Here is a 19,449-nt window from a genome sequence, read left to right as displayed (position 1 = left end):
ATTCTAAGCAGCAAACATTGCATACAATAGCATAAAATTGACATCAGAGAATGGTTACCGTTTCATTGACCAGGGGAGTTGTTAGGGTCCTGGAAGATCAGGAGCCACTCTGCAGCGGTTTACCACTAAATATCGGCAGTTGTGTTCCCCCTCAGAAATACCATTAACGGCCACTTTCATACAGGCGTTTTATTCACTGCCTGTCAGCTGCTCTCCAGCACCAGCTGGGCACCTGTTAGCGCCTCGGTATCTGCACTGGAGTCAGTTCTAAGCGTGGCCACAGCCATGCTCAGACTCGACATGTCAAAGTACTCTGCTGCGTAACACCACTGCATGTTAGCGCTTGACAAATGTCATCTAAGAACCACAGCAATTCTGTGTTTAAATTGCACCTGAAATGCACTGACAGGCAGCAGATGGGAGACTGAACTACCCAACAAGCGCACAGTTCAGCCTCCTGTCTGAAAGAGGCCTAAAGGAAACCAAAGAACTACAAGCAATTATACTTACCTGAGTACTGTTGGTTATGTATTAGAGAAGACACTAGAAGCTCGTGATGAGGCAGAACTTGGTTTACTTCGCTGGATTAAGTTGCAAGCATACAGAGCATTTCAGTAAACTGTAACAGCAGACATCTTAGTTGTGAAGAGAGAGGAAGAGATAAAGAAAACAAGTTTTTCAGACAGACACACATAACTGTTAACCTTAGTATTTGCTACAGTGCAATCTACTAGTCTAGTGGTGTTAATACTTAGTACTATATAAAGTACATGCAGTTGTATCTCCAACACCCCTTCTCAACGGCATGTGCGTTATTATACAACATTCAGTCTCTTTTGTAGAAAACAATGACGTTCCCTTGGCAAAGGTTTGGTGAGTGCGTCTGCAGTCATCTCCTCTGATGGGCAGTACTGAATGTCGATGTCGATAACTCCTTGTTCTTGCATGTCCCTAAGCAGATGATATTTTTTACATCGATATGCTTAGTTCTTGGGTTAACCTTCTCAGATTGTGTGAGCTTTATGCATCCCTGATTGTCTTCAAAGATGGGTATGGGTTGTGACATATTTAGTCCCATGTCTAGTAGAAGCTGACGAATCCAAATGGCTTCTTGACATGCATAAGCCGCTGCTATGTATTCCGCTTCAGTTGAAGAGAGTGCAACAGTCGCTTGTTTCCGACTTGACCAGCTTATGGTTCCTTGTCCATACTGAAAAATGTAACCACTTGTAGATTTGCGGTCAGTGGTGTCTCCAGCCCAGTCGGCGTCCACATATCCAATCAGTTTTGGGTTTGACGATGCTGGAAGTCTCAGCTTCATCTGATTTGTTCCCTTTAGGTATTGCATTACCCTTTTTACTGCGTTCCAGTCGCGTTGACACGGTGATGCGACTTTTCTGCAAAGTATTCCCACTACTACAGCAATGTCTGGTCTTGTCACGGTGGCAATGTATAGCAATTTTCCGATTGCCCTGCGGTAGTAATCATTATTAGGTAACACATTTTCTGTTCCATTGTATTTCGGATAATCTGGTTCCATTGGCGTTCTCACTTCCTTTGCATCTTGCATGTGAAACTGTTCTAATATTTCTGTAATTTTCTGATTTTGGTTAAGAAGATAGCTTCCATCCTCTTCCCGCTCTATTTGAATTCCTAGGTAGTGAGTAATGTTCCCCAACTCTTTAATTTCAAAGTTTTGTTTCAGTTTGTGAACTATTTGGTCATAGTCCCCTTCTTGTTCAAAACACGTCAAGATGTCATCAACGTAAATTAGGATATATGTCCATCTGTTCTCTTGATTCTTTGAGTATAGACATGGATCCGCTTTACTTCTTGAGAATCCTTCTTTCGTAAGTATTTCGTTCACTTTTTCATTCCAAACTCTCGCCGCTTGCTTGAGCCCATAGATGCTCTTTTGCAGTTTGCATACAAGGTTCTTTTTCTCCTCATATCCTGGTGGCTGTTCCATGTATAGATTCTCCTTGATGTCTCCATATAGAAAGGCAGTTTTGACATCTAGGTGCTTCACTTGCATTCCCTTTCCGGCAGCAACACTAAGGAGTGTTCTCATGGTGGAATATTTCACAACTGGAGCAAATGTTTCATCATGGTCTTCTCCAAATTTCTGGGAGTATCCCTTGGCAACTAATCTTGCTTTGTATCTCTAGATGTTTCCCTCTGCATCATATTTCACTTTAAAAGTCCATTTGCTTCCGATTGTCTTGCGACCAGGAGGGAGTACTGTTAGTGACCAAGTTTTATTTTCTTGCAGTGATTTTATTTCTTCTTCCGTTACTTTTCTCCATGGATCAGCTTCCCTTTTTGGCAACGTTTCTATGTCTTCCCAGGATGTTGGCTCCTGTGTTTGATGTGTTTTTGCAGCATATGATAACCTGCGGGGTGGTATCCCTTTTGTAGTCCGAGTGGATCTTTTGATTTCTTGTTGCTCAGTGGGTTCTACTGGCTCGTTGATTGTAAGTTCCACTTCTTGGTCTGGCTCTTGTTCTGCTTCACATGAGTCAGTGTCTCTTGCTGATTCACCCCGCAAATCCTCTCTGCATTTTTCAAGAATTGTATTATCTGGTGCTTCGCTTTCGTCAAAATAGACACTGCGGCTGACTGTCACCTTATTGGTCTTTGGACAAATGATTCTGTATCCCTTACTCTGCTCACTGTAGCCCACCAGAATGCCTTCTATGGCTTTGTTCTCCAACTTGGAGCGTTTCTCACTTGGAATGTGGGCGTATGCTTTACAGCCGAACACTCTGATGTGGCCTACATTAGGTTTTGATCCATTCCACATTTCTATGGTGTAATCTCAATAGCTTTTGATAGGAGTCTGTTTTGTAGGTATGTTGCAGTCACTATAGCTTCTCCCCAGTATTTGTTAGGTAAGGCAGCATCTGAAAGCATACATCTGGTCATTTCTACAAGAGTGCGATTCTTCCTTTCTGCTACACCATTTTACTCAGGAGTATACGGTACAGTTGTTTGGTGTATGATACCTTGTTTCTTCAGGTATGATTCCATCTCCTTACTTGTATATTCTCCTCCATTGTCAGTACGTACTATTCCAGGTTTTCTTTGAAACTCGTTGCTTGTCATAGCTACAAACTCTTGAAGTTTTTCTAAAGCTTCACTTTTGTGCTTCATCAGATATGTTATTGTGTACCTAGAATAATCATCAACGAAAGTCAGTAAATATCTGTTCCCGCCGGGTGTGACGGTTTTCATTGGTCCGCACACATCACTATGTATCAGTTCCATAGGTTTAGTGGTTTTTCTCTGACTGGTCTGTGGAAGAGGGGTTCTGGTGGCTTTTGCTTTGATGCAACACGTGCACTTGCTGAGTGTGTGGCAAGGCAGTATTTTTATGTCTTCTGATAGACCTCTCTTTGCAAGGTCCTTTATAGCTTCTGGGTTTCGATGTCCCAATCTTCTGTGCCACAGGTCGATGCACTTATCATGTGGGTTATGAGTTGCTGCTTTAGCAGTCTCATTTTCAGTGACGAGCTTGTACAGGTGTTCATTTAACTTTCCTCTTGATAGGATTTGCTTTCCATTTTGAATTGTGCATTCATTACCTCTGAACTGGACGTGAGTCCATTGCTTGCAAGGGTTTTCACTGATAGGAGGCTTCCTTCTAGGCTTGGAACGTATAGAACATTTTTTACAAGGATACTCTGCTTGCCCCCTGATGGTGTTTTGCAGTTCAGAAACCCCTGACCATTACCTTCATCAGTAATACTTTTCCCATTTGCTAGGAAGACTTTAACACTGTAATCAATTTCTGTGAAGAATGTGTCATCGCTTGTCATGTGACTTTTTGCCCCTGAATCGATGTACAATCAGCTTGAAGTGCTGTTCTGAGTCACTTTAAAAGTACCACTCCATGATGCACTTTTTCATTTTCCTGCATGAATGCTTTAGCTCTTTCTCTTGTGGGTGGTTCCTGCTTTCTTTGCTCAGCTTTCCAGATTGAGCAGTTCTTTTTCAGGTGACCGGCCTTTTTACAGCGAAAACACACCCTGGTTTTTTGTCTTGTGCCTTCATGCAGGGCTCTCTCCCCCTTTTGTGTCTTGGTAACCGCTATACATTTTATTCATCATGTTAATTTTATCACTGTCATTACCAATTCGATAATTTGTATTTTGTATCATTCTTTGTATTTTGTCACTATTTATGTATCTTGTATATTGCTGTACACCAGTGTCTGTATTATTATGTACCCCATGTTTGTTTCTTACTTTGTACAGCGCCACGGAATATGTTGGCGCTTTATAAATCAAAAATAATAATGCACCTTTAGAGCTGTCTCTGATCTCTCATTCTCTTCACTATGCAGGTTTTCCTTTCTTCTGCTGTATTCATCAATTAGTTTTCCCTTAACATATTCTAGCGTCAGTTCAGTTTCTGGTCTAGTTTCTAGAGCAATTATAAGGGCACTGTATGATTCCGGGAGGCTGCATAGCAGTAATGCTACTACGTGATTGTCTTTCATTTCTTCGCCTATTGCACCCAGCTGGTCCACAATCTCTAGCCTAGCATTTACATGTTCACCCATTTCCTGCCCTTTTTCCAGCCTCATCTTATACAGTTTGCGTAGCAGATATAGTTTACTGTTTAGATTTGCACGTTCATGCAGCCTTTGTAATGCAGTCCACATACCTTTAGCTGTGCTTTCTTTCCTTATATGAATGAGTTGATCATCCTCCACTAGCAGGCTTATGACTGCTTTTGCTTGCCTGTTTTTTCTGTCCCATTCTTCTGTGTTGTCATTGGGCCTGTCTGTATCCAGCACCTGCCACAAGTCATCTTTGGATAACAGAATTTAAAGCTTAAACTTCCACAGCTGGTAGTTTGTATTGTTAATCTTTGCTATTGTAAACTTCATATCTGAAGCACTTGCCATCTTTCTGGGTGCAGATCTTGTTTCCTCACACAGTATTCAGTATGATTATAGATGCAGCACTTACTTGCTTGTAGTTTTTCCTCTTTCTAGTGTCTGGAGCTGGGCCCATAACCTGTTGGTTATATATTAGAGAAGTCACTAGAAGCTCGTGATGAGGCAGAACTTGGTTTACTTCGCTGGATTAAGTTGCAAGCATACAGAGCATTTCAGTAAACTTTAACAGCAGACATCTCAGTTGTGAAGAGAGAGGAAGAGATAAAGAAAACAAGTTTTTCAGACAGACACACATAACTGTTAACCTTAGTATTTGCTACAGTGCCACTGGCGAACAGAGGGGGCTATTCCGGGTGTCTGGAACACCCCCCTGCACTGAACTGTGTATTTAGCCAGGGAAGCCCGCATAATATAAACAGCCTCATTCTCCCTCCTTTCTTACTTCTGGTGCCTCCCTCCAGCTAATAGAATGAGAGAGGCAGCCGAGCTTCCCCCACAAGAAGATGCAGCCTGCAGTGAGAGAATGTTGATTCTGGAGTCCAGGACTCTCCACAGCACAGAAGTGTCAGACATGATGCAATTAGAGGGCAGGCAAGCTGGTAAATATGCACAGCATGATGCAGAGCTTGCCTGGACTCAGGGTCTGTGGGCAAACATCTGTCTGGTCTCTCCCCATTGTTATAATAACTGCATGTTGGATAAGGTGTTAAACAAGTTGAAAAGTTTTTGACAGTCCCTAGACTCCAGGAGGGCTTCTTTCTGACTTGTGTGGGAGACTGGCAGGGACAGGAGTCCGATTACAGGCAAGTAACCTGTCTGATGTGGGACTGCAATACAGAGAAGTTCTCTGCTTCATCTCAGGCTATTCTCAATTTCTCCACTACTCTCTCTGGGCTAGTGCAACACCAAAATGACAATAGCAATCGCTAGCAATTTGTGAGTGTGATTTTGTGAAGCGATTTTTCAGAGCGATTTTTGAATGAATCGCTCAAAAACATGCTACATGCAGTATACCTGCGATTTTGAAAAAGTCACAACGCTGCTGTGAGAACACTGTCATAGGGTAACATTAGCCAAGCGCTTTTCAAATCACTGTTGATTTGAAAAATGCTCAGAAGCCCTCTTGGTGTGCACCAGCCTCCTTCATTCACCTTTGTTTCCCTCCTTCCCTAGTGCTGGCTGGCTGTGTCTTCTTGTCATACAGGAAAGCTAAATAAAAGTGCAGTTCTGGTGAGGCAAAATATTATTATTTAGTATTTATATAGCGCCACCATCTTCCGCAGATGCATATATCCCTGCATCATATGGGTATCGCTTGCACTATGTGACACTATGTGGCATATTCCACTGAATTGTCCAAACTAAGTCTATCTCCCGTTCCTCTCTCGGGGAGTTGTTCCAGCGCTGTACTCCGTTCAAATTTGCTGCTACCAGAAGCCCTCAGAAACACTCGTGTCCTTGAGTACTTCCAAAGATAGGCAGCTCCGTAATACGCCAGCGCACTTTTGTGCATGGGCAGTATGGAGCCACCTGTATTCGGAAGCACTCGAGGACATAAGTGCTTCTGGACCTTTCAGGAATCCCCCTCCCCTTTACAAATCCTGCGTTTCCCCCTGAGTGCCATCTACTAGTCTAGTGGTGTTAATACTCAGTTCTATATAAAGTACACGTCTAGTGAAAAATGGCGCCGGCAAAATAATGGCGCCCCCTTCTGCCCGATATATGTTTAAAAGGATATTTATCGTTTTAAAGGTTAAAATAGTGCAGACCTTTAAAAACGAAATTTATCGTTTAAAACTTTTTTTTTTGTCCTGCCTGAACGATATTTATGGTTTTAACCCCTGCTTTTCTGCCGTTTGGAAAATATCTGTCCGCTGGCTTTAATGTTTAATAGCAAAGCCCCCTTAAAAGCTATAAACACCAAATTTGTAGGGAATGTTAAGAAGAAAATTGTGAACAAGTGGAAAACAACATTTTTCAAAAAGACCTTATAGTTTTTGAGAAAATCGATTTTGAATATTCTTCTTCTGACCGTGGGAAAATTAAACGCCCGCCGACTTTAGCGGTTAATAGCAAAGCCCCTTTAAATGCCAGAAACACTAAATGTATAGGGAATGTTAAGAAGAAAATTGTGAACAAGAGGAAATTTTTTTTTTTCAAAAAGACCTTATAGTTTTTGAGAAAATCGATTTTAAATCTTCAAAGAGGAAAATGTATCTATTTAAATCACGTACTGACATTTCCGCGGCGGAAACAATTCCCGCGGCGGAAACAATTCCCGCCGACTTTAGCAGTTAATAGCAAAGTCCCCTTAAATCCTAGCAACACCAAATTTGCAGGATATGTTCAAAAGATACTGGGAAACAATATTTAAAAAAAAAATTTGAAAATTTTTATTTTTATTTTTTTTACATTTAAATTTTTGGGTTATGTTCAGAGTGTGGGAATTTTTTTGAAAAAAATGATGTGGGGTCCCCCTCCCGAGCCTCTGTAACCCCTTGTCCCCCATGCAGGCTGGGATAGCCAGAATGCGGAGCCCCAGCCAACTGGGGCTTCGCACCCTGAGCTATACCAGCCTGCATGGTCCATGGTATGGGGGGCTTCGGGGGGGAGGGGCGGCCAAGCCTTCCCCTCCCCCCCGGAGCCCTTGTCCAATCCATGGACAAGGGGCTCTTCCCCACCTCCCGTGCCCCAGGAGGAGGTGGGGGCAATGACTCCCTGGGGGGGGGGGGTTCATGGTGGCATCTGGGAGTCCCCTTTAAGAAGGGGAACCCAGATGCCTGCCCCATTCCCAGGAGAAATGAGTATAGGGGTGCATCCCTTTCCCATTTCCATAAAGGGTTAAATGAAATAAAAACGCAACAACGAGAAAAGTCCTTTAATGTTCTAAATTAACCAGAAATACTTACCTGTACCTTTAAGAAAAAAAATCCCAAGCCAATTAGGTCCCACGACAGTATCCTCCATCTTGCGATCTTCAGAAATACTTACCTGTACCTTTAAGAAAAAAATCCCACGGCAATTAGGTCCCACGACAGTATCCTCTATCTTGCGACCTTCTGATACATGTTGATTGAAGATCTCCGCCGCCCCGACGCCACACACGCCGCCCCCGCCGCACTGCTCTCAGCTATACTAAGTATAGCTTAGAGCAAAAAGCATCTTTAAATTTTAGCTCCAATGGTCCCCATTGGTTCCTTAACAGACCACTCCCCGCCGACTGTGGGCAAGGCTTTCCCCTCATGCTGCCACCCCTCCAGCACCCACAAAACGGCCCCGAGCGGGCCCCAGGGGGGGGGGCCGGGCCCCCCGCGGGCGCAGGGGCTGCAGGGCCTATTCCTACGCCCCTGCCCACAAAAAAGGACACACTTTGGACCTCATTTTCCATTCAGAACTCCTATTATAACAATGGGGAGAGACCAGACAGCTGTTTGCCCATGGACCCTGAGTCCAGGCAAGCTCTGCATCATGCTGTGCCAGGGGCGTAGCAATAGGGGTAGCAGAGGTAGCGACCGCATCGGGGCCCTTGGGTCAGAGGGGCCCCGGAGGGCCCTCCCTCAACTACAGTATTAGCTCTCTATTGGTCCTGTGCACATAATAATCAATTCTACAGATGCTTTGAATAGTGGTAATCATTAACAAGCTGTTCCCCATCCCCTTCTTGCACCTCTGACACTGTAGTTACCATTGGCAGGTTTTGGTGCTCCGTATCAATTGCTATGTATAGAGTGCTTGGGGGGCCCCATTGTAAAACTTGCATTGGGGCCCACAACTCCTTAGCTACGCCACTGTGCTGTGCATATTTACCAGCTTGCCTGCCCTCTAATTGCATCATGTCTGACACTTCTGTGCTGTGGAGAGTCTGGGACTCCAGAATCAACATTCTCTCACTGCAGGCTGCATCTTCTTGTGGGGGAAGCTCGGCTACCTCTCTCATTCTATTAGCTGGAGGGAGGCACCAGAAGTAAGAAAGGAGGGAGAATGAGGCTGTTTATATTATGCGGGCTTCCCTGGCTGAATACACAGTTCAGTGCAGGGGGGGGGTGTTCCAGACACCCGGAATAGCCCCCTCCGTTCGCCAGTGGCACTGTAGCAAATACTAAGGTTAACAGTTATGTGTGTCTGTCTGAAAAACTTGTTTTCTTTATCTCTTCCTCTCTCTTCACAACTGAGATGTCTGCTGTTACAGTTTACTGAAATGCTCTGTATGCTTGCAACTTAATCCAGCGAAGTAAACCAAGTTCTGCCTCATCACGAGCTTCTAGTGTCTTCTCTAATATATAACCAACAGGTTATGGGCCCAGCTCCAGACACTAGAAAGAGGAAAAACTACAAGCAAGTAAGTGCTGCATCTATAATCATACTGAATACTGTGTGAGGAAACAAGATCTGCACCCAGAAAGATGGCAAGTGCTTCAGATATGAAGTTTACAATAGCAAAGATTAACAATACAAACTACCAGCTGTGGAAGTTTAAGCTTTAAATTCTGTTATCCAAAGATGACTTGTGGCAGGTGCTGGATACAGACAGGCCCAATGACAACACAGAAGAATGGGACAGAAAAAACAGGCAAGCAAAAGCAGTCATAAGCCTGCTAGTGGAGGATGATCAACTCATTCATATAAGGAAAGAAAGCACAGCTAAAGGTATGTGGACTGCATTACAAAGGCTGCATGAACGTGCAAATCTAAACAGTAAACTATATCTGCTACGCAAACTGTATAAGATGAGGCTGGAAAAAGGGCAGGAAATGGGTGAACATGTAAATGCTAGGCTAGAGATTGTGGACCAGCTGGGTGCAATAGGCGAAGAAATGAAAGACAATCACGTAGTAGCATTACTGCTATGCAGCCTCCCGGAATCATACAGTGCCCTTATAATTGCTCTAGAAACTAGACCAGAAACTGAACTGACGCTAGAATATGTTAAGGGAAAACTAATTGATGAATACAGCAGAAGAAAGGAAAACCTGCATAGTGAAGAGAATGAGAGATCAGAGACAGCTCTAAAGGTGCATTATTATTATTGATTTATAAAGCGCCAACATATTCCGTGGCGCTGTACAAAGTAAGAAACAAACATGGGGTACATAATAATACAGACACTGGTGTACAGCAATATACAAGATACATAAATAGTGACAAAATACAAAGAATGATACAAAATACAAATTATCGAATTGGTAATGACAGTGATAAAATTAACATGATGAATAAAATGTATAACGGTTACCAAGACACAAAAGGGGGAGAGAGCCCTGCATGAAGGCACAAGACAAAGCAAAGAAACCAGGGTGTGTTTTCGCTGTAAAAAGGCCGGTCACCTGAAAAAGAACTGCTCAATCTGGAAAGCTGAGCAAAGAAAGCAGGAACCACCCACAAGAGAAAGAGCTAAAGCATTCATGCAGGAAAATGAAAGTGCATCATGGAGTGGTACTTTTAAAGTGACTCAGAACAGCACCTCAAGCGGATTGTACATCGATTCAGGGGCAAAAAGTCACATGACAAGCGATGACACATTCTTCACAGAAATTGATTACAGTGTTAAAGTCTTCCTAGCAAATGGGAAAAGTATTACTGATGAAGGTAATGGTCAGGGGTTTCTGAACTGCAAAACACCATCAGGGGGCAAGCAGAGTATCCTTGTAAAAAATGTTCTATACGTTCCAAGCCTAGAAGGAAGCCTCCTATCAGTGAAAACCCTTGCAAGCAATGGACTCACGTCCAGTTCAGAGGTAATGAATGCACAATTCAAAATGGAAAGCAAATCCTATCAAGAGGAAAGTTAAATGAACACCTGTACAAGCTCGTCACTGAAAATGAGACGGCTAAAGCAGCAACTCATAACCCACATGATAAGTGCATCCACCTGTGGCACAGAAGATTGGGACATCGAAACCCAGAAGCTATAAAGGACCTTGCAAAGAGAGGTCTATCAGAAGACATGAAAATACTGCCTTGCCACACACTCAGCAAGTGCACGTGTTGCATCAAAGCAAAAGCCACCAGAACCCCTCTTCCACAGACCAGTCAGAGAAAAACCACTAAACCTATGGAACTGATACATAGTGATGTGTGCGGACCAATGAAAACCGTCACACCCGGCGGGAACAGATATTTACTGACTTTCGTTGACGATTATTCTAGGTACACAATAACATATCTGATGAAGCCAGTGCTGGTCGTAATGGAAAAATCTACGCTTACGGATCATTTCACGTAATTTTACGCTATTACGCATTACGCAATTACGGTTACGGCGTAGGAGATTATCTACGGTAGATCGCTGTAATTACGCGTAAACTTACGACGTTACGCGTAAGGATACCGTAAACTATTCATTGCACTTCGCATCTCCGCGTAGCTATCGTAACCGTATACGTAACATTATGCTCGCATGCGGATTTTCTTTACGCGTTACCCGTGATTGTACCGCGCATGCGCTGACCGGATTGCCAACGATGCGTATGTTGTAGGCGGCAAGCGTACAACCATACGTATCCGTTCCGTAGCAACTGCGCACGCGCATGCGTACTTTGCCTCCGCAGGCGTACGTACACGCGTACGTCACAAGCGGAAGTTTTGATTGGCTGATGCGTAGAGACAGGAAGTTGGCCAGAGCAGGCGCCGGCAAACGCGTGGAGAGGACGCATCACAGGAATCAGAGACACAGCACTGCCATCAACCATCCACCATGCCTCCTAAGATTCCCCTCAGGATGAAAGAGATGATAATTGAGGTAACTTAAGCAATCTATTAACAGAATGTATAGTTTTTGGCTACTGTTTCTGACTGCATTTCTCTAATCTTTATATGTCCCATCATGTAAAAGGATATCATAGGTGTTAGTGTAGTAGAGAATTGTTTTTAGTTTATCTCTGTAACTTTGCATTTGTAGCAGTACTGTTAATAGTAGAGTGAGACATATTCACTACAGTGACCTGTTTTTTCTGGTTCCAACCTGGGACAAGTGAAGGTGGGGGGTGGGCTGTGGACGGCTGGGGAGGGGGTCGCAGCGCGCCGGAAAACGGGCCTGGGGGGCGCGTGCGGCGCGCATAGTGCGGGGCGCACTATGCGCGCCGCACACGCCCCCCAGGCCCGTTTGTTTTCTGCTAAAATGTGGCCTAAATTGCGTTTGTTTTCTGCTAAAATTTGGCCTAAATTGCGTTTGTTTTCTGCTAAAATGTCTATATTTGCTGCTTTGGGGTTGCGGTTACGCTCCGCCCATACAATGTCATGACCACGCCCATTTTTTGGCGCCCCGCCAAAAAATGGGTGTGGTCATGACATTGTATGGGTGGAGCGTAACCGTAACCCCAAAGCAGCAAATATAGACATTTTAGCAGAAAACAAACGCAATTTAGGCCAAATTTTAGCAGAAAACAAACGCAATTTAGGCCACATTTTAGCAGAAAACAAACGCACTTTGGGCCACATTTCAGCAGAAAATGAACGCACTTTGGGCTGCATTTCAGCAGAAAATAAACGCAATTTGGGCCACATTTCAGCAGAAAGTAAACGCAATTTGGGCCATATTTTAGCAGAAAACAAACTCAATTTAGGCCACATTTTAGCAGGGAAAAAAATCGCAATTTGGGCCACATTTCAGGCAAGCATCACGCAAGGCCTTTCAGCCCGCACGTCATCCCCAATCCAACCAAAAACAGTATTGCCAGGCACAACAGCCAGTAGAGGAGAATTGAGAATCCAGGTGAGAGGTGTCTACCATATTAAGGGGGCATTCTGCCTATTTATGTGAAATCCTGTCTATTTATGTGCCTCATGACTGCTGAATTTGTCTTGTTGGGTGCCTCATGATTGCTGAATTCGTCTTGTTGAAGGCCTCACGATTTTTTGGGGGCCTCAAGATTGCTGAATGTCTTGTTGGGGGCCTCATGATTTGTTGGGGGCCTCATGATTGCTGAATTTGTCTTGTTGGGGGCAACATGATTGCTGAATTTGTCTTGTTGGGGGTCTCAAGATTGCTGAATGTGTCTTGTTGGGAGCCTGATGATTTCTTGGGGGCCTCATGATTGCTACATTTGTCTTGTTGGGGGCCTCTGGGAAAAGCTGAATCATTATCCTATGAGACAATAGCATTAAACCTACATTTTTGCTTTTTAAAACGGAAAATAAAACTGTGAGGTTCTAAAAAACGAATACATTTTTCAGGAGTAGGATGAAAGAAATTGTTTATCTTCACAGTTTATTTGCAACTTGGATTTTCAATAATGTTCATGTATGAGTTAAAACGTTTGTATGAAGTTTTAAATTGCTGTTGCCACTTTGCGATAGATAAATTGACTTTTGGGTTGCAGTTTGGGCAGTCGGCCTCCAAAAGTTTCGCCACCACTGTCCTAATCTAATGTCCCACATTGCTAAGTAAACGAAAATTTGTCACCACCCATGGCCACACCCACATTCTGGTCCATGGCCGCACCCATTTTTGGGGGCGGCGCGTACGTGCGCCGCACAACATAACCCTCAGGTTTTTCGGCGTACACATCTTCTCTAAAATTTGCGGCGCACCACTTCTTCCCTGCCTTTTTGCACCCCCCCCCCCCCCCTGGAAAATTTTGTGCGGACGCCTATGGCTATGAACTGGCACAAAGTCTATAGACGCCGCGGCCAGTTCATGGAATCCATTCAATTATATATTTGATGCTTGCTGTCACAGGATCTTCTCTGTCAGTCCAATCACACATGAAATGAAATGATGTAGTTATTATGGCTAGCAATGTCAGCAGTTATAGGTGGCACTAGTCATCGTTGATCCCTAGTATCTGCCCGAAGTCATAGTTGGTTGCTTCCCACAATTTTTGAAAACTGTCATTATGAATAATATTATAATCTTTTACATTATGCTGTAAGTAAGAAGATTCTTAATTAATGAAGGTATAATACAGTGGTCATTAATACTGTAATATTTCTTTTCCAGGAATTTACAAGAGGCCGGTACGACCTCACCACCGCGAGGGAGAAGCGGGACGTGGTGAGAAGGGTGCAGGGGATCCTGAGGGCCGAGTACCGGCGGGACCTCACCACCAAGCAGGTCCAAATGCTCTGGAGCGACCTAAAGAGGAGGGACCAGGACCTGCTCAGGCGGGTGGTTGCTCAAATTGGATGTAAGTCAGCAAACTATTAGTTTATGTATGTCTATTTTGGGGTTTATATGCTGTATGTATTTATCCTAAAAAATAATTCCATGGGCTGAATACTATAGAGTTGTGCAGTATGTACAGTTAAAGTATATATCCGTAAGGTATTCACAGTGCAGCACTTTTCCCACATTTTGTTTTGTTAGGGGCTTATTCCAAAATGGGTTAAAACATATTATTTTGTGCTCCTGTGTGGGCATAGTGATGATATTTGTGCAATATGTACTGATTATACTGCATTCATGCAAATAAAGTTATTAAAAAAAAATGGGCCCCTAGGCTTAACATTGGTTTTTGATAACCACTGATGATCAATTAACTTTTATTTTTTTTTAGAAAAATTTGATAGGTGCTGTCGTCCATCTGGACCCTATATCCTCTCCAGGCACTAGGCAAGTGGCTAGGTTTGCCTTGTGGATGGTCCGGCTTTGTTGCACAGCAATTTTTTTTAAAGATCTCTCCAGAGCTATTCAATCGTATTGAAGCCTAAGCTCTTGCTGGGCCACTCAAGGACATACACAGAGTTGTCTCGGAGCCACACCATTGATATCTTGACTGTGTGCCCAGGGTCGTATTCCTACTACAAGATGAACCATTGCCCCAGTCTGCGTTCCAAGTGCTCTCTTTAAAGTGATCCTTAAAGGGATACTGTAGGGGGGTCGGGGGAAAATGAGTTGAACTTACCCGGGGCTTCTAATGGTCCCCTGCAGACATCCTGTGTTGGTGCAGCCACTCACCGATGCTCCGGCCCCGCCTCCAGTTCACTTCTGGAATTTCTGACTTTAAAGTCAGAAAACCACTGCGCCTGCGTTGCCGTGTCCTCGATCCCGCTGATGTCACCAAGAGCACACAGCGCAGGCCCAGTATGGTCTGTGTCTGCGCAGTACACTCCTGGTGACATCAGCGGGAGTGAGGACATGGCAACGCAGGCGCAGTGGTTTTCTGACTTTAAAGTCAGAAATTCCAGAAGTGAACTGGAAGCGGGGCCGGAGCATCGGTGAGTGGCTGCGCCAACACAGGATGTCTTCGGGGGACCATTAGAAGCCCCGGGTAAGTTCAACTCATTTTCCCCTGACCCCCCTACAGTATCCCTTTAAGCCTGTAAAAAAAAAAAAGATTTTGACTCAACTGTGGCTTCCCTGAGCCCCCTGCAGTCGATCGGTGCCCTCGCCGCCTCGCTCAGATCCTCCTGGACCCCACGGCGACCACTTCCGGTTTCGCCGTCAGGAACCGACAGGCATTGGGAACGCAAGTGATTCTTCGTGTTCCCAGCAAAAATATCGCCCCCTATGCTACTATTACGTCCCGGAGGCCGCAATAGCCGCAAAGGATCACTTTAAAGCCTATCCTAGTTTTATTTTACTGTATTGAAGAGTCATATTCTTTCATGTATAATAAATACATTAAAGGAATAAGAATATGATTTTTTGTTCTGTGTTTACAGTAAGGTCCTTATCAAAGTTCACTTGAAAATAGAAATAAAAGTAATTGTAGTTCAAACAATAAAGTTATTACTTTTTATCCATTTTATCATATATTTTGATTAAATTGTATTATTCATTACTCCTTACTACAGCTGCAAGTGGTGCCCGCACTGCCCGGCCCCGGGGATCCTCTGCACCCAGGCCTCCTTCTTCGTCAAGGGCCTCCTCACCTGGCCCCAGCCATCATAGCCAGAGGGCTTATCTTAGTCAAGCCAGGACACCGCTTTATGGTAAAATTCTCTTACTGTATGATTAACATTGCATACTATGGAAAAGCAAGTAAATGCTATGTTATATGTATTACATTACAGGTTCTTAATTTTAGGGATGATCAATGAGATTGAAATATGTACAAGTTGATGGATTGCTGGGTTTACCTATTTTGCACATTTTTTTCTACAGTTCCTCTATCAACATATACGAGGCTGAGCGGCCAGGTGAGGAGGCTGACGAAGACGAAGAGGAGGCATGAGCGGGAAATCCGCTTACTGAAGCAGCAGATGCTGGAGATGCGCCAGCATATGGCGAATGTGGAGGAGGAGGTCCGCCAGTTGAAGGGGACAGGGGGTAGGGTGGACTGAGGGGTTTTTTTTGGTTGTTTTTTTTGTTTATTTTTGTTGAACATTTTTACTGCTGGCAGGTGATGTAGCTGCTGCATGGTTTTTTGGCAGTTGGAAACAGCTGTAAACAGCTATTTCCCACAATGCAGCAAGGTTCACAGACAGGAAACTGCCAGGAGTACGTACTTTTCTTGTTTCTTGTGGGAGGGGTTTCACCACAATATCAGTCATACAGCGCCCCCTGATGGTCTGTTATTAAAAAGGAATAGATTTCTCATGTAAAAGGGGGTATCAGCTACTGATTGGGATACAGTTCAATTCTTGGTCAGAGTTTCTTTTAAAGAGACTCGGTAACAAAATAGCACAAACAGAGGAAAGAGGCGCCCTGGGATAATACAAGCGTTTAAAAACGGCTAAAAACAGTAGTTAATTTGAGGTAGCTTACCTCAATGACGAAATCTCTGCAAAGTATTACAAAAGATTTTATTAGCACAAGCGGCAACGCGTTTCACGGGTCACAGCCCGCTTCATCAGGCCAATTGCAGTGCCTATAACAGCAACATGCTGTTATAGGCACTGCAATTGGCCTGATGAAGCGGGCTGTGACCCGTGAAACGCGTTGCCGCTTGTGCTAATAAAATCTTTGGTAATACTTTGCAGAGATTTCGTCATTGAGGTAAGCTACCTCAAATTAACTACTGTTTTTAGCCGTTTTTAAAGAAAACCTGAACTGAAAATTAAAAGTCAAAATAAGCATACACAAGTCATACTTACCTTCCATGAAGTCTACTCCTCAGTGTCTTTCTCCTGTCCCGCGTCCTGTCTGTTCATTGTGATCAGGGGAATTTTCCGTCCTCCATTTTGAAAATGGCCATTACCCATAACAGCTTTCTGGTCAGCACACAGTTAAACTGTAACATCGCCCACTTGAGCCATGGAGAAACATAGACATTACCTGGTACATCAGTTTTCCTCTCAGCTATAACTGACAACAACTGATATTTTACTGACAGCAACTGATATATTTCAGATCTGACAAAATGTTGTCAGAACTGGAAGGGATTATTGTCAGAAGAAAATGGTGAGCTTCTGAGCGGAACTGATGGCAAGGTAACTATGTAATGTTCATTTGAAGTTACCTCATGTGTTTATTTTAAATATTTTTACTCAGTACAGGTTCTCTTTAAACGCTTTTATTATCCCAGGGCGCCTCTTTCCTCTGTTTGTGCTAAGTATACCCCCGAACAGACTCTGTTCGAGGGGTGGTGACACGCCACTAGTGGGTTCCCACAGTGGTGGTCTCATCCTTTTTTTCCACTAAGAGAGCGACCGTTCATCTGGTCCTGGCCAGGACCACCCCGAGTGGAGTCGGGTTTATTGTCTCCACCTGCTTCCTGTGGTTGGTTGCCCCCAGCAACCCTCCTTTGTGAGTAGTGCCTTTACTTCTCTCATCATATTGGTGTTATAAACATATTGCACTACTGGGCTCCCGTTTTGTCTCCTGTGTCTTTTCCTATAGGGTGCTGCATCACCCCTACCACTTTCGGTAACAAAATGTTCAGCAATACTTCTTCTATCCTATAAGTTCCTATACCTGTTCTAATGTGCTCTGTCTTACTGCAGCCTTTCCTAGTTACACAGTGGCTGTATTTTCTCTTTAAGAAAAAAAAAAGGAAAAAAAAAAAAGAAAAGAAAAACTTTTTACAAAAAATAAATGTTTTTCTTAAAAAAGGATAAGTTTCTTCTCTTTTGTTGTACGATCTCTGACACTGACACATTGTGTTGGACTAAATAATCGCAAAAGAAATGCAATGACATTGTTAATACAATGCATTTCTAAAACATATATTTATGCAGAATACTTAGTTGTATGTGTCACATTGCTTGTGTGATGCAATCCCTTAATTTTGTAGATCTTCTGTGTCCAACACAAAGCACCAGTGTGCAAAATAGACATTTAAAGTGTAAAGAGTATATGTAGCAATTATTCATTGCTTTTTAGTTCTCTTTTACAGCGCATGCAGGTTCAGGCTACTCTACTTTCTTCCTCCCCTCCTCTCTGTGGCACGCGTCATAGTGCACGGAACTATGATGCGATGCAGAGAGTCGGAAAATAATTCGAGGAGACAGAGACTGCGCATGCGCTGTAAGGACCCACAGACATCATTTTTCATGTTTCAGCTCTACTTTCTGTAGGAGCCATGTTTTCAATAGCATTGAGAGTGGGCATACCGGGATGGAGAGGGATTAAGAGAGGAAGTGTATACACTTCATATACACTTGGGTATACTTAAAGGGACTCCGAGCTCAAATTAAACACAAAATGAGAACCGGCGGATCCTGGCGACACTCGGGCCGAGTGTCGGGCTCCATCTTCCGCATACATCACGCGAAACGTCATTACGGCGTCCGGCGTCACAGTACGGCGCATGCGTGGTTTAATCGCGCATGCGCCGTACTGTCACGCCGGCCACCGTGATGACGCGAGGCGGCCGGCGTAATGACGTTACGCGTGATGTATGCGGAAGAAGGAGCCCGACACTCGGCCCAAGTGTCGCCAGGATCCGCCGGCCAACTACAGACCAACACTGGGCTACAGCAAAGCCCGGGTAAGTTCATATTTTGCGTTTCATTTGATCTTGGAGTCCCTTTAAAAACATACCCTGTGCCCCTGCTCAGTGTCCCTTTCAGGGGTTCTTTCTTTAGGGTGGGGGAGAAGAATTTGGGCCTGGTTTGCAGGCATTACAAAATACTTACCGAGCCTCCAGCGGCGTTTTGTAGCCTTCCTGAAGCTCCTAGCATGCTCCTATTGGCTTTCCGACGTACTCTGTTCACGGCAGCAGGCGTATCACTCGACTCTAGGCAGGTCAGGTAACACGCCGGCTTCCATGCAAGGAGGATTGCAGAAAGCCGCTAGGAGTTTCAGGAGGGCTGAAAGATTTTGCTGGAGGTTTCAGTGAATATTTTGGAGCAGGTTTGCGTTTTTTTCTGCTGGTGGTTCAAGTAAGCAACCGACAAGCACATGAATACGGCTTCAAGTGATCACAGCTGGTGGATATTGGGGACATATGTATATACAGTATATGTATAAATAAAATATATCTATATATATATATATATATATATATATATATATATATATATATATATATATATATGCATCTGATAATAAATCTCCATGCATGTATATCTGATACACATATAAATAGAGGTAGCCAGACCTCTCCATCCAGTTAAATATAGGTAGCCAGACCTAATCCCCCACCCTCCCAAGTAATTCATAGGTACCCAGACCTCTCCCATCTCCCCCCAGTAATCCATAGGTAACCAGACCTGAACCC

This window comes from Hyperolius riggenbachi, chromosome 11, assembly GCF_040937935.1.
Source record: "Hyperolius riggenbachi isolate aHypRig1 chromosome 11, aHypRig1.pri, whole genome shotgun sequence".
NCBI classification, from domain to species: Eukaryota; Metazoa; Chordata; class Amphibia; order Anura; family Hyperoliidae; genus Hyperolius; species Hyperolius riggenbachi.
The sequence above is the reverse complement of the archived record's forward strand: the minus strand, read 5'-3'. Positions refer to the sequence as shown.